Source organism: Brachyhypopomus gauderio, unplaced genomic scaffold, assembly GCF_052324685.1.
Source record: "Brachyhypopomus gauderio isolate BG-103 unplaced genomic scaffold, BGAUD_0.2 sc314, whole genome shotgun sequence".
Taxonomy (NCBI): Eukaryota; Metazoa; Chordata; class Actinopteri; order Gymnotiformes; family Hypopomidae; genus Brachyhypopomus; species Brachyhypopomus gauderio.
This window is the reverse complement of record NW_027507135.1, coordinates 47,538-69,672: the sequence shown is the minus strand read 5'-3', so window position 1 is coordinate 69,672 and position 22,135 is coordinate 47,538. Positions and strand designations below refer to the sequence as shown.

The window sequence follows — 22,135 nt, the reverse complement described above, 5'->3', positions numbered from 1 at the left end:
TGAGCAAGCCAAGGGCAACAGTGGCAAGGAAAAACTCCCTAAGGGCATGAGGAAGAAACCTTGAGAGGAACCAAGACTCAGGGGGGGAACCCATCCTCTTCTGGCTGACGCCGGTCACCATGACAACAATAATTGGACAGATACATAAACAAATAAGTTATGCGTCTCTAAACAATTCTTATTCTTAAGAGTCCTAGATTTCTTGATTGTCAGTAATAGTAGTCCAGGGCTGTGGAAATAGTCATAGCAGGGGAAAATTCATGGTGGTGAGAGGGGCCAGGGCAGTACGTTGATGCTTCATCCATAGCTGGTTAGGCAGAAGGTGGCTGGCCCAGGGTGGATAGCAGCAAAAGCTCGTCTCTCCTCATCGCAGGAATTTCTCAGGTAGGGGGGCAGCCATTTGGACAGAGAAAATAGGCACAATTAGTTCTGTATGTGATTGTATGTGGGACAGAGATAATGTAAACATTTTTGGAGTGTGGCAGAAACTCCAGCATTAAATTATTACAACCTAACTAAAGGGGCGGAACCTGAAGGTAACACAGACTTGGGAGCATCCTGAGACATTGGCATCTTATCCACTACACTGTCAACAAACATGAGTGATCACGTGCAGTGACAGGATGACAGCACCTATTCAATATTACATTGTGTATTACAAAATTAGTAGCTACACTTTTTGTGTTTTCTGTCAGGATGCAGTCCTGGTAATGTGTCGAAGTTGTTGCCACCAGCTGAAACTGGATAAAGTCTTAGACACCTAATACTTTGTTCACAGCTGCACAAACAAATGCATACACAAACACACAAAAAAAAAAAACACTTACATATTCTTGTGGCACTGTGCGTAGTGGCAACTTGGGATGTACTGCTGGAATAGCAGCTTCCTCTTGAATCCAAGCCCCATCCTGTGAGGAGTTTGCACATGTTCCCTGACAGAAACTGCATATAATTGAGACATTTACATCTGGACACTCCAGTTTCATCCCAAATTGCAAAGGTGTGCATGGTTTGGCATATCGAAATGTTCCAAAGTACAAATTTCCAAAGTTTCTGCTCATAATTTACTGTATATGATTTACAGCCGTTTCTCACAAAACCTTTGAATTTTATAACTTGAGTATTAAAATATTCATATTACATATTGACTAAGGTTTAAAGGATATCACAATACAACATGCATATTTAGAATTTCTTCATGTTTTTTTGGCCCACCTCCACCCCCCCCGTCTTTGGAGGACAACTTTGTTTTTATTTAAATATCAAATTAAAACAATTCAGTATAATACAGTAAAATAGTGATGAAAATACAATGCTTTGATAGCTTCTATGTTAGAGTCTGTGTCCAAGTGCACCTGTGTTTATGTAGTGTGTGAGTGTGTGTGTGTGTGTGTGTGTGTGTGAGTGTGTGAGAGAGAGTGTGTGAGAGAGTGTGTGAGAGTGTGTGTGTCTTGGTTATGTTCTTTTTTTATCATAATGCTAGACTTGACAGGCCAAAGAGAATCTGTAAAAAAGAGAGGAGAGACAAGAGGGGGAGACAAAGTAAAAAGGGAAAAGACAGAAGGGCAAAAAGAACATGGCACAAATGACCACTGTGATGGTTCACCAACTGCTGCTGGTGAAAGAAGAATTTTCATCTGTAATATGACAGCATTTCATTAATCCTGAAATCATTTATCTGTTCAATTATGATGTTTTTTTAAGTCGTTATTCATTAAAAAACATTACGAATTAAAACACAAATGACCACTGTGATGGTTCACCAACTGCTGCTGGTGAAAGAAGATTTTTCATCTGTAATATGACAGCATTTCATTAATCCTGAAATCATTTATCTGTTCAATTATGATGTTTTTTTTAAGTCGTTATTCATTAAAAAACGTTACGCATTAAAACACAAATGACCACTGTGATGGTTCACCAACTGCTGCTGGTGAAAGAAGATTTTTCATCTGTAATATGACAGCATTTCATTAATCCTGAAATCATTTATCTGTTCAATTATGATGTTTTTTTAAAAAGTCGTTATTCATTAAAAAACGTTACGCATTAAAACAACACAGAAATATTACGTGATTTACTGATAAATCTGTTGATTCTAAAAAACACAATAAACAGGATTATGGTAGCTGTAATATGTTTGTAACACCCCGGCTGCAGCACTTGTATGGGAGCTGGAAAAGAACACAGGATCCAAAAGCGTTTTCTTTTCTGTTGTAGCTCTGTTGATTAGTTGAGTGTATCCTTTTTCCTGAAACAAATTAAAAATGGGTTTGTTTGCATTTGAGAGTTGATTTTCGTTTAAATCCCCACACACTACAACAGGTTGGTAACTCATGATGTTTAAGGAGTTCAAAAGAGCATTAAGGTTTGGCAAAAACTCTGTCAAATTGTAATTTGGGGGTCTGTAAAGGACTGCTATTAATGCTTGTTTGGGTGCCTCTACTTTTAAGACTAAACATTCCAGATCTGTTACATTCTGAATGTACTGCACAGGATGAGCCTGGACATCATTTTTAACATACATGGCAACACCACCACCACCACTGTTGTTCAAATGAATGTAGGTTGAGTAAGACACATGTCTGTTGCGCTTGTAAATTTGGTATCCATTCAGCTGAAGACTATCAGCAACAACTGAACCAGACATGTGAGTTTCAGTGAGGCATAGAATGTCAGCAAGGAGAAGCTCATGATGGCTCCTAATATCTTCAATGTGACTTTGTAGGCCCTCTGTATTGTGATGCACCACCTTTAGTAATGAATTCAGATTTGATTCTCTTACAATGTGCAAAAGTGGCTGGATATGATGGAGGTCAGCGTTTAGCATGTTGTCTAGTGAATCACTTATTTCAGGATCACAAAAAATCTTATTTTCATCAAAATCAATAATGTGCAATCCACTGAGTGAAGTGGTTCTGCTAAGTGCAACATATGCCATGCCAGGTTCAAATATTTTTTTTAGAGACACAACTGCACAGTGAGTTGTCATTCCTTGAACTTTATGAACAGTGCATGCAAAAGCCAACTTTAGAGGAAACTGTCTTCGCACTGCTCCCTTTTTTTTAAGTGGTTCCTCTGTTCTCTCAATATAAACAATATCATTGGGGGCACCAGGCACTTTGTTGCGGTGTTTCTGTCCTGCATCAACATTATCCAGTTTAAGACCAATCATATCAACAAATGGAACAGTTTCACGTGACTGCATGATTACCTTCACCACTTTGCCAAATGAACCATTGACCAGTCCATCTTCAACATCAATGTTTCTGATCAACATCACTCGAGCACCAATTGCAACTTGCAATGTATCATTAAGATCACACTTGTCTCCTTTTAATGTGGTACTTTGCCTTTGCATCTTACCAGATCTAGGATCTTTTTTATAATCGTCTGCATCTATGTTTATAATATCAGAAAAGCGTGAGAGTAAAGTTGCTGAGTTATGATTATCAACTTCTTTATTTGTTGCAAATATATGAAGTGCATCAGGGGGGCACTCTTCAGGTGATTTAACAACCTGTTCCAGCATACACCGGTCAGCATTAGACAGTGTTTCATGCTTGTTTTTCACTCTCAGCCTATTAAGCAGCTCAGCAAATGCAAGATCATCTTTTTGACGCATTATTTCGGTCAGTGTTATAATCTTAAAATGATCTCTCCAGAAATCAATGACATGTTCTTCATATACACACAGCGGTTTGGCCCTTCCTAATGGAGGCAACTGCTGAAAGTCTCCGACTGTAATCACTGAAACATTGCCAAAAGGTTTGGTGTTTCCTTTAATCTGTTGCAGTCTCCAGTTCACATAGGCAAAGAGTGGTTTTGAAACCATTGATATTTCATCAATTATCATGATTTGCACATTATAAAAGTTTGCTCTCATTTCATCTAGACTATTTCCAAGTCCTTGATATGGGGGCTTCAAGCTTCTTGGAAGTTTAAACAGGGAATGCAGTGTTTTTCCATTAATATTATAACTTGCACAACCTGTAAATGCCGTTAGTAGCACTGTGGGTTTTGATATGTCTGTCTCTTCACTTAGGCAGGGCAGCTTACGTAATAATTGTGTTGCTTCTGCATAAATTGATTTAATAAGGTGACTCTTTCCTGTACCTGCTGTTCCTGAGACATAGAAAAGAAACTGAGGTGGATTTTCACCAAAAACACATCTTTTGCACCAATCACGAACAGCATAGAATACAGCCGCCTGTGTTTCATTTAAACTCTGGTACATTTTTCTAATACGTAAAGGATTCATCTGTGGCTCTTCCATCAATGGCATAGCTGTGCTGTTACCACAAGCAGATGTGGAATATTCAGGAACATCATCTTGTTCACTTATAACATTCGGATCTGTGGGTTCACGCTCCAAAATAGTGTCCAAACGGATCTGTTCATTTGCTGGTGCCAGTGAAGTCCAGGCATCTTCAATTGGACCATTTTGTTCAAAATCGTCAATTGCTTGGTCAATAGCCTCACTGTTCTTTTCATACTTTGCTCTGTTCTCATTTACAATGGTGTAAACACGGTGAAGTGTATCTGAGCCCTTCAGTTTTACAGAGGCAAAGCCATAAAAGGATTCATAATTCTGGTATCGTGTTGACTTAAGTTGTGTGATTTTTCGGTATGGTAAGTATAACTTCAGCAATGTTCCATAGAACTTTTCTGGATGTTTTTGCTGGGAGAATCGAGCAAATCGAATGATGGCAGGTTTTCCCCTAGTACGTTTTTGTATGTGCCCCATGTTGTTCTGTAATGACAAAACATTTTTGCCTTTTTTCTGCCCTCCATAAACAATTCTATATTCACTAGCAAATTCTGCCATGCACATGTTTTCAAATTCAAGAGTGTTTGGCCTGGACATGTACTTGTCAGTCAGTCCAACCATCCACACATCCTCATCATCAGGGTCTTTGTTTTGCAGATATCTCAGTGGTAAACTCATCCGTACAGCATTGTCATCAGTTGGTATGAAAACAACAGCACGAGATGATGATTTGAGTTTCAAACTGCAAGTTCGTGCAACTGCCTCCTGGGCACTGACCTCTCGGTTTTTGGCGTAGGCATGCATGATCTGTTTCATGGTTTCACTTTCAGATGTGCTGTTACATGCATCTGTCATCACTCGCTTTAGATAATCACTCAATTCATGTTCAGCTTTTGAAATGTATGACAGTATGTACATTATACAGCTATATGGATTCAGTATGAATTGAATGTCCATGTTGGCATTCCAGGCTTTTAACAACAGAGGATTGTAGCCATTTACCCAGCAGTCTTTTGGTGCTCGTTCCATTATGATCAGACTGGATGTAGAAAGAGATTCAACACTTCTCTTATAGTCCTGGTAAGACATATTTACCTTTTCAAGCAGTTCTGTGATGCTTTCAAACTGTTGATTTGTGTCATTCAACAGATCCCACACATTCTGTAGATTAGGTTTAGCCTGTGCTTGTTCATTTATTTCTGTATTTTCCTCATCAGAATCTGTGTCAAGGGATGGTGGTCTGGGACGTGTAATCATTGTTCTTGCCATAGGTGGTTTAGGAAATCCAAACCTGCAGTGCTTGTTATTTTTTTTGCATGATTTAGAGTGATTTCGACTGTGTGTTTGTACTTCAGTTACTATTCTGTTCAGCTCTTGGTCTGTGTTTGGGTCTGGCAACTTGCATGATATGTATTTGTCAATGAAATCACATACAACTTGATCTGGATCATCTTCAAATTCTGGTGCATCTTTCACCCAAAACAGACAGTGAATATGTGGAGAACCTCGCTGTTGAAATTCTACACGGTAAAAATAGTCAACCACTTCACCAATGGGCTGTGAAGAAGACATAATGAGGTTCATGAGTGCTTCTACACGTTTCTCAAACATTCTCATGGCAGTAACTGGATTGCTACGTAATATTTCACACTTCTCTGACCAGTCCAATGCTGGAAAGTCCACAGTTTCACATTGTTGTGCTTTAATTGCTGTTATTACCTCTGGCCATCTCATCTCAGCAGCACTGAATGTACAAAAGAATGTGGGAGTTCCCAGTTGTCTGAGCATAGCAAACAGATCTCTGAGTGTTTTTTGCCAGTAAGCAGGTGTACCTCTCAGAGGCTGCATGAATCTGGTCCCTTCATTGTTTTGTATAAGTTTATCTAATTCAGTTTTGTTCTGTAAAAGTGAACTGTTGATTCTACGTCCATCACGTGTCATAGTTTTTGATTTTCTCAGTTGAATGGACATGCTTGAACAGGCTAAATGCATTTCAGTCACAAACTGGGCAAAGAAAATGTAGTTTGTATCTCTGGCAAAACGATTATCAACAGCAAACAGTCTTGCATTAAAATACCTGCTGGGTGATAGAGCAGTTTGCCTGTGAAGTTCATCAAATGTGTTATTACCATCAGGAAATTGTACTGGAAATGCCATAGCTTCCAACCTAGGAACTTTGAATATGCTTGTAGGACTGTTTCTTTCTGCTGGAGCAATACAGAATATTCCATCATTGAATGACAGGAGCTGTTGACCAAGATCTGGTGGTTGAAGGCATGTGTCTAAAGCTAAACCAATGTGCTGCTCTGAAGTATTTTGTGTGGCCTCATGGTCATTCAACTGCACATTTTCAGGCTGTTGTGCGTCATTGTCGTTTTCGGTCTCCATCTCATCATCATTTGAACAGTTTGCAAAAGAATTAATTGTTTCCTCAGAATTTAGAACAATGTTTCTGTATTCAGAATGAATTTCTCTTAATTTAATTAAAGCAGACATAACTTTATGCATATTGATAGTTTGAAACTGGTAGTGACCCTGAAAACACAGTCGTCTTTTCAGTTTTACTGTGAGTAACTGTGATTCATCTCTTGGCCTGGGCAAAACATTTACTGTGGTTTCAACATCTGAAGCAACTGATACAACAGCACCCTTTATAGCTTTCTGTTGACCTTTTGGAAGGGTTATAATTTTTGCAAAAGGTATGTATTTTGCTATAATATGCCTTTCTAAGATATTCAAATCACACAGTTCTGGTGGGATGGGAGTAAGCTTTAGTTTATTAGCTACAGCAATGGCAGGCATTTTTCCTTTCATCAAATTTTCATGGCAACTATGGCAGATCCACTCATGTCTCCTCTCCTCATTCACACAATCATCAAGACAATCTGCAGAGCACGTGTGAATGTATGTTCCTGTTAAACAGGCTGAAACCACTGCAGGGTCTTTTTGATAACGTCCACGATCACATAGCCGAACTTGATCAGAAAACAAAGCCCTGTGACAAACTGTGCAAACAAATGTTGGTCCCCTTTTGGTCATAGCAGCAAAATTGGACAGTGCATTCACAACTTGAGGATTCTGTTGTTCAATGGAATGTTGATTCTGACTTTGTAATCTCCACATCCGAAACTGATTAATGTGTCTGTACTTCTGCAGAATGTGTTGCACACATCGTGTCCTCTGAAAAATCTTCATTTTAGAACTTTTATTTTTAGAGCGAACTGAACAGCTTTCATTGTGACGGGATCTGAAACTAGGGTCACTATAATATAATCTCTTCATTTTTTGTTTAATTTGTTCATAATAATTCACATCATTTTTGCACTTATTTGTAAAGTAGCATTTTTGTCTTTGTCTGAACACTGGATCTTTCCAATATCTATTAGTAATGTAATGTTTATGCCATTCTCTGTACATTTCATTGCTCTTGTAGTTATGGACCACATACTTTTTCTGCTTGTCTCTGTATGCTTCACTGTTCTTGTAGTTTCTGACCACATACTTTTTCTGCTTGTCTCTGTATGCTTCACTGTTCTTGTAGTTTCTGACCACATACTTTTTCTGCTTGTCTCTGTATGCTTCACTGTTCTTGTAGTTTCTGACCACATACTTTTTCTGCTTGTCTCTGTATGCTTCACTGTTTATGTAATTACTCACAATGTGTTGTTTCTTTTTTTCTCTGTAGTTTATATTTATACAGTATTTACGTCTGTGTTGTTGATTTTTCATTTTTCTAATCTCAGAATCATCTGTACTTTTAAGTGACCTTCTCGGTTGTGCATTTTGTTTAGATGTTTTACTTTTTGTTCGTGAAATATTCTTGTTTTCTTTACAGTTAGATTTAGTTTGGAAATAGATTCTTCTATATGCTTTCCTTTTTCGCTCTCTGTTAATTTTTCCCAACCTGGATTGAACTACCTGGTCAACATTTGAAACTGGCTCATTCTTTTGAGTTACACTGTAATCAGTATTATATAAGGCTTCACTATTGACACTGTTTTCACAAGAGATAGATGGAATTTCAGGTATCTCAGGCTCTGTTGTCTCTGGTGCACTGTTGACTTTGTCAGAATGCTGATCATGATTGTTAATGGGTATTTCTGCAGTCAGAAAAGAGACAGGAAGAAGTTCGTACTGCTCCTGATCACTGCTGCCTTCATACAGTTGTAGCAGTATTTGTGTCAAGTCCTCTAATGTGTAAAATGTCGACATTATAGCTGTACCCGTGCCACACCTAGGTCGTAGGACTTCAGGTGTTCTGCCATGGGAATCAAAAAATCCAAATCTCCCAGCACGGTCTCTAAATACAGCAATGCATTCTGCATTAACAATCAGTAGTGCATCAGTTACATCTCCACTAAGACAATGAAGCATAGTCTCCAGATTACTGTATTCCTCCATTCCTGGTAAGGGATTATCTCTCAAAAACCCGACCTTTGGTTCATGTTTAATGACGTTGTAGCAGCATGAGTCTGTCTCAATAATAGTTGGTAGCTCCTCAAAAGTCAGAAAGTCACTTACAAATCTGCCTTCATTCAGTAATGCAAGTTTGACTGCAGTGTATAGAAGATCACCCTTCATTAAAACGTTATCAAGATCCTGGCTGTTTAAGGCATTATGTTCATTATGTACAGCTAGGAATGTAAGGGCATTACAAGTACACTGTTTTCCAACAGAGAATTCTGAATAACGTACATCACCTTGAGAGTGGGACGCTTGAACAACTGTAACACGCGGGATTGTAGTAATCATTTGGGTACTTACAGAGAGGTCTTGACTTGCCTTTTTCACTTCACGCTGCTTGGCTGCTTGAGATTTCTTGCTTTTTCTTCCCATTGTATACAGACAGAGAAATTCAACAAAATGTATCAATGTGACAGATAATTGTATCAGTATAAAATATAATAATAGGGAGTGATAGGCCAACAGACAGCACACCAATGTGTTACTCAGACTGGTTGTTCAACAACAGGTTCTTTTCAGGTTGGTCTGCAATGATTCACTTGGTCAGGTGAGAAACAGGGCCTCTTTGGGCAGCTCACAAACAGGGCCTCTTGGCAGTAACAGGGAGTATCACACAATCAGGGCACTTCAGGAGTGCAGTTACGGGACACTCTGGGAGTGCAGTTACGGGGCACTCTGGGAGTGCAGATACGGGGCACTCTGGGAGCGCAGATACGGGGCACTCTGGGAGCGCAGATACGGGGCACTCTGGGAGCGCAGTTACGGGGCACTCTGGGAGCGCAGTTACGGGGCACTCTGGGAGCGCAGTTACGGGGCACTCTGGGAGCGCAGATACGGGGCACTCTGGGAGCGCAGATACGGGGCACTCTGGGAGCGCAGATACGGGGCACTCTGGGAGCGCAGATACGGGGCACTCTGGGAGCGCAGTTACGGGGCACTCTGGGAGCGCAGTTACGGGGCACTCTGGGAGCGCAGTTACGGGGCACTCTGGGAGCGCAGGGACGGGGCACTCTGGGAGCGCAGGGACGGGGCACTCTGGGAGCGCAGGGACGGGGCACTCTGGGAGCGCAGGGACGGGGCACTCTGGGAGCGCAGTTACGGGGCACTCTGGGAGCGCAGTTACGGGGCACTCTGGGAGCGCAGTTACGGGGCACTCTGGGAGCGCAGTTACGGGGCACTCTGGGAGCGCAGTTACGGGGCACTCTGGGAGTGCAGGGACGGAGCACTCTGGGAGCGCTGTAACACGGTACTGCAGGAGTGCTGTGATGCGGCACTGCAGCACTTATAGTGTGCGGTAACTGAGCACTTCAGGGAGAGCAGTAACACATGCAATGTATCTTGTGGGGACAGAAAAAAATATATGAGATTATTATTACTGTATATTTCTTTATATTAGCTTTTTTACTTGAATGTTACTCACCGTATTACTCTCTAGAAGATTAAGCCACAAATGATATTTCATTGACTGATTCTGTATGCAAAACAAACATGCACTCATATCTACACCTCATACATGCAGACGCAAATAACCCTAACATTTTTGAAGTTTAAATGTAATTTCACGTAATGAAGAACGAATAAAAATAAAATTGATTGTAAAACTTTTTTGCCTAAAACATTTTTGTAAAGGGTCTGCGATGACGTAATTCCATGGTCAAATTTAGGTGTAAAACCAGGTCACGTTAACGTTTGCCGTTTTAGACATCTTTATCGATACAAGTAGCGGATGTGTGTGAAAAGTAAACTGAAGCATAACTATTAACCCTCTGACGCATAGTGGTCACTACAGTGGACAGCTGTTTAAATGTCATTTTCTCCTATGGTGAAAGGTTTCTATGTGAAATTGCATATCAGCATTTAGAATGCTCTCTGCTGCCACCCTCCATTTAGGTGTATTCAGTGGTTAGTTGTTGTAACTCCAAGTAAACCTCCTCTGAATCCAAGATGGCCAACAGACAGCCACACTTGTTGAACACTGCTGGAATATCTTGTCAATCTTTCTATTCTAGGAGAACCATAGAGGTAAAAAAAATATGGTGACATACAGGAGTATCTAAGTAACAATACTATTCTTTCTTTTAGTTTTGAAAAAAATATTTCAAATAAGTAGGAATTTATGATTAACCATGTGTCTAACCATTTGTCATTTATAGACCACAAGTGCAGCAAAGAATAGGGAAAGCTATAGAATAGTGCAGGAAGTTTCATTTGACTCCAGTGATGATGAGTATAGTGACAACAGCAATGATGAGTGAGTGGCTGCCACAGAACAACAGAGATGAGGATGCTGACAATCAAGATGATGAGGGGCGGGATGATGGGAGACAGGATGATGAGGGGGGCAGGATGATGATGAGGGACAGGAGGATGAGGGGCAGGATGATGAGGGGCAGGATGATGAGGGGCAGGATGATGAGGGGCAGGAGGATGAGGGGCAGGATGATGATGAGGGGTAGGATGATGGGGGGGACAGGATGATGATGAGGGGCAGGATGATGATGGGGACAGGATGATGATGATGAGGGGCAGGATGATGATGGGGACAGGATGATGATGGGGACAGGATGATGATGATGAGGGGCAGGATGATGATGGGGACAGGATGATGATGGGGACAGGATGATGATGGGGACAGGATGATGATGAGGGGCAGAATGATGATGATGAGGGGCAGGATGATGATGATGAGGGGCAGGATGATGATGATGAGGGGCAGGATGATGATGGGGACAGGATGATGATGGGGACAGGATGATGATGAGGGGCAGGATAATGATGAGGGGCAGGATGATGGGGGGACAGGATGATGGGGGGACAGGATGATGATGCATAACAATGAAATGAATGCTCATGGATTTATGATAAAATTTAATTACATTCATTCTTCCATTAAGTTTATACAGTTTTATTTGAGTGCTTAAGCACATGTAGTCCACTGTGGTGGACATGTCTGTAACTTTCTGAAAAAATGAAGATTTTGGGAAAAAAGTTTATATTTGTTTTTGCATGCCCTATAAAGTGTAAAAACAGATTAGAATGACTCAGTATTTCATAATTCATGCATCAGAGGGTCAATGTATACAAAATGTAATTTATCTATGATTCTTTCAAAAGGTTTTACTTTCTGCGCAGCTACCAAAACATTAGCCAGACAATAAGTAATGCGACATTGCTCAACTATTTGCGTCCAAGTTTAGCCAACAGGCAGCTGCTTGAAGGAAGCATATTAGCCAGCTAACGCTCCTAACTAGCTAGTTAGGTTTTAGCTTAAACTTTTTTTAAACGCTGATATAGCTAGTTGTGTGTATACATATCGAATAACGTTTTAAATCTTTAAAACGCCGTTGCGCGACAGCGAATTTTTACCTCAGGCAACGTTAGCACAAAGCTAACCTAGCTGGGTAAATAAGCTAACTTTAGTGTATTACGAAGGTATATGTATACTGATACTTTGTTTTACAATATTCACAATTACATTAACTTACAGGAATAAATGACAATCCTCCGAACGCTCCTAACTAGCTAGTTAGGTTTTAGCTTAAACGTTTTAAAGCTGATATAGCTAGTTGTGTGTATACATATCGAATAACGTTTTAAATCTTTAAAACGCCGTTGCGCGACAGCGAATTTTTACCTCAGGTAACGTTAGCACAAAGCTAACCTAGCTGGGTAAATAAGCTAACTTTGGTGTATTACGAAGGTATATGTATATTGATACTTTGTTTTACAATATTCACAATTACATTAACTTACATGAATAGATGACAATTCTCCAAACGCTGACCGACTGAACCAACAATAAACTCCACTTCTCTCTCTCGTCGCATAAGCACAAAGACAGTTTGACTTCTCTCTCTCCTCGCCCAAGCAAACAGAAGACAGCTAAACGCTAAGAACTCGAGTTTGGGTTGTTGCGATGGATGACATCATTCGCCCAACAACGGACTACAAAATCGGCCAATCAGCACACTGTACATTCTCCCTTCTCTACCAATCTTAGCGAGGAAGCGAGACTCGTTAGACACCGCAGTCTGCAGAAGCGACGCAGTGACAGTAGTACATTAAACATCTAACAGTACCTTGATAATAAACTGACCACTGATAGACTCAGTCTAACTTTAATTAAAGAAATGTTACAATTGTGACTGACGGACAGATTTTCACAGTTATAGTATTAAAAATGGCTAAACTGAATATAGTGTCTGTTATTATAAATGTCAGATATAATGGGATAAACGGGTTAAACTGAAAATAATTTGGAAATACATGTCTGATTTTGGAACAACAGATTATATTTGTAGGCTATTTGGCCATGGGGTATCTGACTGTTAAACATAGTCTGGGTTACTTTATACAGCTCCAAATTAGTGTTTCTTCATGGAGTCAGATCATGAATCAGCTTAGCAAGACGTTTCAGAATTTTTAAAGCAACTATTCATACTGGATGCCTGTTTTATTATGTCTTTACTGTCGTAGTGTCATGAAGTCAGAAGTGGAATTTGCTTAGCAACACCTATCGGATTTTCTGTTTTCATAAAGCAACTATTACCATAGGATGTCACAGTTTTATTATGTCTCATTCAGAAATAAACAGCTTTATCTTCGATCACTCTCACTAATCTTTACCATTTCGAGATCAGAAGCCAACGTCAAGAAATAACTGAATAGAAAAGGTAAATTCTCATATTTCTGTTTTCTTTTTTATGTTGAAGGTTTATACTGGCTAAAAATATAAATGTATGTAGTATCACAAAACATAACTAACTATATTTCTTTAACTGATAGTAAATTATTTGGAAAATTTTAATTGACTTTAATTAAACTTATTAGCCTAGTAATGTGATGACAACGTGTCTCATTTTGTTCGTTAATTATGAAAGTGATCTTAGCTGAAAGAATTTTGTTAGAATTTTTTTTCGTTGTTCAGGTTGTTAATATAATCTGTGTGTAGGCCTCCCGGGTCCTGAATATTACCTCAGAATAGAGGATAACAGTTTAACGCAGATGAATAATTTCCCGTGTAACTGAGTATGACCAGAAACAATAGCCCAAAGTGCGCAGTAGTGTCTTTATAACGTCGAGTTTAAAACATTTTGAGTGACATTGATAGGCTAATACATTAATCAATGGATGTAAAATGTGTTTTTTATGTTGTTGCGATCAAAATGATTATATCTATGCTGTGTTCGTCACAACTGGACTCAAACTTCGAGAAAGCCTTTGTACTCAAATAGACAGACCGATATTTCAGTAGCATTAAGTAAAACCCGTCGAATACATAAAATAGGGGTATAGTAAAAACCTAATTAATTTCCCCTTATAGCCTAAATAAGGTCTGGTAAGGATTTTGGTGTTTGGCCATATCAGAACCACAAGATCTATTTGAACAAGCTCCGGCAACAATATAGAAGTTAAATCATATTGTTCTTTTCGATTCATTAGCCTATCCGATGTAGCAAGTGTCATAGCTAGAGGTTGATTACAGCATCAGCGCTCATCTTACTCGTTCCGCCAGCATTTTCCGCAGCGACGAAATGTAACTTATTAATGCGGTAGTCTTGAGGTTTCGTCTCTCAAACACAGTGGTGTCTAAGAGCCGGTAGCTCACTGAAGTAGCTACACTTCTGGATAAATACACTACTGGATAAACCGGCAAAATTAAAACAATGACATTGTGCTTCCATTTGTCTTACATTTCTGCACTTATGAATGTAGCCGTTTACTTTAGGCAATTATTGAACTGTTTAGCCTCCGAATTCGATTAAAACGGCATCGATGAGCTCGCAAAGTAGGCTATAGTATGTCTATTTTTTTATGTCAATAGGCGGTATTCGTTTGGTCGTCAGATTTCCATTACTTATTTTAGATAAATAAGATAGTGGTAGTGATTGGTATCGACTGAATAAAACAAGGGACCTGGTGACTTGAAGTCTGGGGATTCGACCTTTTATGAGCACAGCGGCAAGGCAATTACTGCATTTCGAATAAAGTAAAGCTCAGCACACAGTTATATAAATATCTTACTTTCCTTTTTATAAAACGACTACCTTATGACAAGAAGTTGGAACAATAACGTCTTTATTTAAATCACATAACTTTCATTTGAACAGAAAACTTGCATTTCCTTTCTACAAAACTACAGTATTGTTTCTCTTTCCTCCCCAGCAGGGCTCATCACAATGGCAACTGTATCTGAAGCACTAAGCAAAAGCACCACCCCATACAGTAGACCACCAGCTGTAAAAGTCAAGTGCGTTTTTAAAAAAAGTGTAGACCGTGCTACAGGTTTTAGTTTCAACGCGGACCAAGTGACTGTAGCTTCATCCAAACATTATATTCATTTTGGCGCTACTGATGGCCAACAGGCAATTAAAGTGGTCATCAATTTGGACTACCAGTCCAATCACATCAACATGGAGGAGGGGGGGTTTATATTATTAAAGGTTATGCAGTTATTAAAGAAAAGAAAACAGGGCAGGACTTTTTTTTAATCACCAAAGACACCAAAATCTTCAGAACCGGCATTTTTGATGTGTCCATGGAGGCAGAACAAAGGGCGATCCGGGTCGTCGAGCCTCTAAGTGTGCCAACGGAAATAGGAGAAAAGACTCCAGAAAACCATCTTGCTACCCTGAAGGGAACAGTGGACACTGTAAGTTATACTACATTGTGTTCACTTAAACAGTTGTGCACGCGTGTGTACTTGTTGCCAAACAATCACCAGTGGTGTAACAGAATGTATTTCAAAATCTCTGGATAATTATGAACAAGTTCAGGTGTGGGTTAATTAGTGATATCTAAGCTACAAGGAGGAAAATGCATAAGGCTGGGTAGTTTCTGGAACAATAAATTACATTTTACTCTATGAAGGATACAGGAGTCATTTGCACTGCCAAAAATGCTACTTGGAATAAGTACTTAAAATGTAATCAATTTGTTATTCAATTGAATTTGATTTTACTATAAAATTGGTCTTTTTTAACACCCAATTTTCTTGCTGCCTATTAAGATACATTTTTGTACAGTGTATACTTTTGCAGACATGTACAGTGCAAATTTGTCTTGATTTATTGTCAGGTGAGTGCACCTCGACGAGTCAAACTTCACGAGGGGGATGTGCCCATTGTAGACCTCTCCCTTGCGGATGGGTACAGGAGAGTGCAAGTGTCCCTTTGGAGGGAGACTGCCCTGAATGCCATTCATGAAGGCCAGCAGATAACAATCACCCACCTCCGCTGGACAACTGATAAATCTGTGGGCTACAAATGGAACTCTACATCCTACACAACCATAAAGGTGAAAAAAAAGTTATGCGATTATTATTTTCAAACATTTAATATATTTTACATGACAGCTTCAGTAAATACACTCAAGTATTAAAATGTATGTGACAATATAATAAAAATGCAATAATGCCTATAAAGAAACCTGCAAACTAAGTGAAAGTTAGGATTGTTTACACTGCATTTTCTTGTTAGTCAATTTAAGCAGCAACATTGTATATAGGCCTAATATTGTTATCCATTAATGTAATTGTAAGATGTTTACCTATATGGTGATCAAACCATTTCAACATAAATACACATCTTGTTATTCGCATACTTACCAAACAAAAAAAAATCAATGCCTAAAATAATAGGCCAACTTTATATTAACATTATGTTTATAATAATTAACATATTATATTAATTATGTGGGAAATTTCACGATATTTCTCATGCAACATTTTACTTGCTGTCTGTCTGAATCCAAGTCTGAAGTCGCGATACCCTTAGCTGGCTCCGTGAGCAGTTATTCTTTCGCAGTTTCCTCATTTGGGAAAGCACTGTCATTGCCTGATGTAATCACGAAAATGAACAGAACATTAAAAATGCATTCGAACCAATGTGAATGACACAAGCTAGCAGCAAAGTAGCTAATGCTAATGTTATTTCAAATTGCTTAAAAAAAACAAGAAATCTGGCCATGACTTTAAATAAAACAGCAGGCAGCTGCTGTAGACAGCTACGTTAATGGCTACGTGTTTTAGCTACCTGCGCTTTACTATGCGTAATGGGTGAGGATTTTTTGTCATTGGAAAATATCCCCCAATTTCTTTTGAGTTTGTATGTTAAAAGTTAATCGATATGCTGTATCTCCACTCACATGTTCGTCTCTGCCCATAAACAAATGCGGGGATCCGATCACGTGACTCGCGAAGCAGCGGAGCCGAATCTTTAGCACTAAGCGTTCGCTTGTTGAAAATAGCGAAGACAAAAATAACGGATTTTTCACAGCCTACATCTCTGTGGGATCATAATAGGCCACACTCCTTTATAACTGTACATAGTTTAAAGTTATTTTTAATGGGATCAAAAGTCACTCATATGCATTCATTGAGACGACTCAAGTAACTGCACAATTTTACAGTTCTACAACGCAATAACTGAAAGTATTGATACCTTTTTTGTTTGGTTTCATTTACATTTTACATTTACGGCATTTTGCAGATGCCCTTATCCAGAGCGACTTACATTTTTATCTCATTTTTATTGAGGGTTTAGGCCTCAGTCATGGCCTCAGGCCTGGAAATCAAACCCACAACCCTCCGGTCACAAGATCAGTTCCCTAACCACCAGGCCACGACTGCCTTTCACTCTTCTGTGTGAACACATGACATCCTAAGATACATTCATCTATCTTTATAGCAGTGCACATAGTTGAAAAATCCTTGTTCTAACTGGTATTTTTCTTGTAACTCTTTTCTATTACAGGAAAGTGAAGAGGGCCCAAAAACAGAACGTGTCAAAATAATAGGATTAGTGGAAAAAGACCAGCACGTTCTGCTGATGACAGAAAAAGAGGAGGAACTGGTCATTGAATGGGAAGTAATAAAAAATGCATTCAATGACATTTCACTACATGAATTTGTATACATGCTCCCTGTAGAGTGCCAAGCTAAAATTAAACAAAACAAAATAATTGAAATACTATGAAAAGTTTATAAGAAACATGTTCTTGTTTAAATAATTCAGTTTTAAATATTGTAAGTTGTTCAATGTGTTTGTTATGTAGTCCTATAGTTTTTTAATATGAACTCCCTTTCTTGTTCAAAACATGATTTGAAATTTTAAATAGATATAAAAAATATATGATACAACAGATATTTTCAGTTTATATTGATATAATATTGTCTTTTCATAATTAATATTAATTAAACAATTTGTGTGCTGATATTCTAGTAAAAAGGTTTACATGCTGTTACAACAATCCACTTTTTTATCTCTTCTTTTTCATCCTGTGCTGTTCACCCATTGTCTTCGATTCATTTTTCACTACCTTAATTTTTCTCTGCATTCAATGCCTTTTCTGATATTACCCTCAATATCACTATATGGAAAATCTGGTTTGATATCAATAAAGGTCCAATTATTTTTCACCACTCATGCAATATTCATCCTTTTTTCATTCCTTCATCTTTCCATAGGAACAATATAGATTGAACAACTAAATCTGCTGAACTGATTCAACTGTTTATATGCTAAACATGGTGTTATATGGTCTTTATATATGGAACCGATATTTCAGTAGCATTAAGTAACACCCGTCGAATACATAAAATAAGGGTACTGTAAAAACCTAATTTCCCCATATAGCCTAAATAAGGTTTGGTAAGGATTTTGGTGTTTGGCCATATAAGAACCACAAGATCTATTTGAACAAGCTCCGGTAACAATATAGAAGTTAAATCACCATGGTGTCTAAGAGCCGGTACCAGACTGAAGTAGCTACACTACTGCATAAACCGGCAAAATTAAAACAATGACATTATGCTTAAATTTGTCTTACATTTCTGCACTTATGTAGCCGTTTACTTTAGGCAAATTATTGAACTGTTTAGCCTCCGAATTCGATTCTAGCGGCATTGATGAGCTCGCAAAGTAGGCTATAGCCTTTGTCTATTTTTATGTCAACAGGCGGTACTCGTTTGGCCATCAGACTTCCATCATTCATTTTAGATAAATAATAAGATAGTGGTAGTGATTGGTATCAACTGAATACACCAAGGGACCTGGTGACTTCGACCTTTTATGAGCATAGTGGCAGGGCAATTACTGCATTTCGAATAAAGTAAAGTAAAGCTCAGCACAGTTATATAAATATCTTACTTTCCTTTTTATAAAACTACCTTATGACAAAGTTGGAACAAAGATTTTTATTTAAATCACATAACTTTCAATTTAACAGAAAACTTTACAAAACTACAGTATTGTTTCCATTGCCTCCCTCCAGGGCTCATCACAATGGCAAACTATATCTGAAGCACTTAAAGCCACCACCCCATACAGCAGGCCACCAGCTGCAAAAGTAGTGTCTGCTCAAAAAAAAAAAAATGTAGACCATGCTACAAGTTTTAGTTTCAATGCGGACAAGGTCACTGTAGCCTCATCCAACCATTACATGCATTTTGGCATTACTGATGGCCAACATGCAATTAAAAGTTGTCATCAATTTGGAGTACCAGTCCAGTCACATCAACATGGAGGGGGGGGGGGGGGTTACATTATTAAGGGGTTATGCCATTATCAAAGAAAAAAAAAAAAAAAAGGCAGGACTTTTTTTAATTACGAAAGACACCAAAATCTTCAGGACCGCCTCAAAGTGTGACAGCAGAGATTGGAGAAAAGACCCCGGAAAACCATCTTGCCATCCTGCAGGGAACAGTGGATGCTGTAAGTTATACTCCATTGTGTTCACTTAAGGTGTGCACACACGTGTGTACTTGTTGCCAGTCACCAGTGGTGGAACAGATTATATTTCAAAATCTCTGAATAATTAGGAACATATTCAAGTTTTGGTTAATTAATGATATCTAGACTAAATAGGGAGGAAAATGCATAAGGCTGGGTAGTTTCTGGAATAATAGATCATTACATTTTACTCTATGAAGGATACATGACACATTTGCACTGCCACAAATGCTACTTAGAATAAGTACTTACATTTAAATCCATTTGTTGTTCAATTGAAATTGTTTTTTATTTTTTAATATAAACATCCAATTTTCTTGCTGCCCATCAAGACTTTTGTACAGTGTAAACTTTTGCAGACATGTACAATGCAATTACAGTGCAAATATTTGTCTTGATTTATTTTGAGGTGAGTGCACCTCGACAGGTCAAGCTTCACGAGGGGGACGTGCCCATTGTGGACCCCTCACTTGCGGATGGATACAAGAGAGTCCAAGTATCCCTTTGGCGGGAGACTGCCCTGAACGCCATCCATGTAGGCCAGCAGATAACCCTCACCGACCTCTGCTGGACAACTGATAGAACTGTGGGCTTCAAATGGAATTCCACATCCTACACAACCATAAAGGTGAAAGTTATGCAATTAATGTTTTCAAACATTTAAGCTTCAGTAAACACAAAGTATCATGCATGTATGTGACAATATACTAAAAATGGAATAAAGCCTTTAAAGAAACCAAGTGAAAGTTGGGGATTGTATACACTGCTGTTTCTTTGTAGCCAATTTAAGCAGCAACATGGTATGTTGGCCTTAATATTGTTATCCATCAATATGACTGCAAGATGTTTAGCTATAGCCTATGGTTATCAAATCATTTCAACTTACATTTTTAGTTATTCATATACTTACCAAACTAAAAAATGCTGAAAAAGTAGGCGTTATATTAATTATGCAGTAAATTACACGTTATTTCTAGCGCAACATTTTACCTGCTGTCTGTCTGAATCCAAGTCTGAAGTCGCGATACCCTTAGCTGGCTCCGTGAGCAGTTATTCTTTCGCAGTTTCCTCATTTGGGAAAGCACTGCCATTGCCTGATGTAATCACGAAAATGAACAGAACATTTAAAAAAAGCATAATATTTGAACTAATGTGAATGACGCAAGCTAGCAACCAAGTAGCTAATGCCAATATTTTTTATTTCATATTGCTTTAAAAAAAAAGCAAATCTGGCCATGACTTTAAACAAAACAGCAGGCAGCTGCTGTAGACAACTACGTTAACGCCTACGTGTTTAGCTACCTGCGATTTACTAGCTATCTAGCTTTAATTTAACATACTCTTAATAAATCTGCATGTTGTAAAGATGTGCACACCGACTAACACAATGCAACATCAAGCTTTTACACAAATGTTTGTAAAACTACATCTTTCACCGTAACTTAGCGTTCCCTTACTTGATGTTGAAGTAGCCACAAAGCTAGCTAGCTATAGCCATAACTTACCCGTTATATAGTAGTCTGCTGTGAATGAGCTCAGTTATAAACACATTAGGAGTCTGGATCAAAGGCTTCGAACCTTTTCATAATAGCAACGCTTTTGACGACGAGGTTGCACAGTAGGGCAACACACATGAGCATAAGCAGCTATCAATAATGCACCTTACAGACCAACGATATACAAAATGGGGAAAAGCGTTAACTCACCATTAATATGTGCTTCCTGTCCGTAGTTACCAGTTACTTCGTTCCCTCCACGTCACGATCAGTTTCCCAGTCAATATATACACGCACGAAGCATACACGTGACAGAGTAATGCAATTACAATGATAATATATTCATTAACATCAGAATTATTAATGAAGGCTTTTCTCTTCTCCGTACATGAATAACTGCACTCCCATCAGCAGCTCAGTTCAATTACTTTAGTTTGCAGATGACACCACCTTATAGGTGTAATTACAGTGGTGAAAAAGTTCTGAGTGGAATGAACAGTGGTCCTCAAACAGCATGTATGTCTATATATATATTCCTTGAGACAGCTCAAGAAACTGTATTGCACAATTTTACAGTTCTACAAAGCAATAATTGAAAACGAATACCTTTTTGTTTGGTTTGGCTCTTCTGTGAAAACACATGGCATCTTATGATTAGAGGTGTCAATTCCAGGTTCATAGATTAAAAGTCCTCACCGTAGCGAGGGGAGGTGTACAAGCTGAATGCGCAGCACTGTACGGCGCTACCTGTGGGGATTTAAAGTGCCCGAGTCCAATTAGTGCCAGGTGCTAATACTCGGGTGATTGGGAGTGAGGGAGTGTCCGGGAGTGAGAGGGCGTGCGCATAGTCGGAGTGGGCGTGTGTGAGTGGGAAGGAGTGTGTCTGCGCGCCCTCTGGTTGCGTCTGGGCTGACCCACCGTGACACTGATATGATCTAAAACAGCTTTTTATTATCTTCTATTCATTCTTTTTTCATCCTTTCATCCTCCCATTGGAAACCACCGATTTAACTCCATCAGATGTATAGATAGAACAACTAAATCTGCTGTAATGATTCAACTGTAAATATGATAAATATGATGTTATATGGTCTTATTGTGACGCGGGGACAGAGGCATCAGGAGGCAGATGCTGTGAGCAAAAGGCTTTATTATCCAGTTTAAACTGAAATACT

At 38.9% G+C, this 22,135-nt stretch overlaps 2 long non-coding RNA genes across 2 annotated transcripts; both read right to left on the bottom strand.

Moving 5' to 3' along the window:
* Nucleotides 1-1,857: 1,857 nt before the first annotated feature.
* Nucleotides 1,858-12,644, bottom strand: LOC143504680 (uncharacterized). Its single transcript, XR_013127620.1, has 4 exons — nt 12,488-12,644; nt 10,155-10,205; nt 9,035-9,098; nt 1,858-2,251 (listed from the first exon to the last, which is right to left on the bottom strand). It is a non-coding gene; the product is annotated as an uncharacterized LOC143504680 (long non-coding RNA).
* A 6,961-nt stretch (nt 12,645-19,605) lies between these two features.
* Nucleotides 19,606-21,665, bottom strand: LOC143504679 (uncharacterized). Its single transcript, XR_013127619.1, has 3 exons — nt 21,171-21,665; nt 20,455-20,558; nt 19,606-20,076 (listed from the first exon to the last, which is right to left on the bottom strand). It is a non-coding gene; the product is annotated as an uncharacterized LOC143504679 (long non-coding RNA).
* Nucleotides 21,666-22,135: the final 470 nt, after the last annotated feature.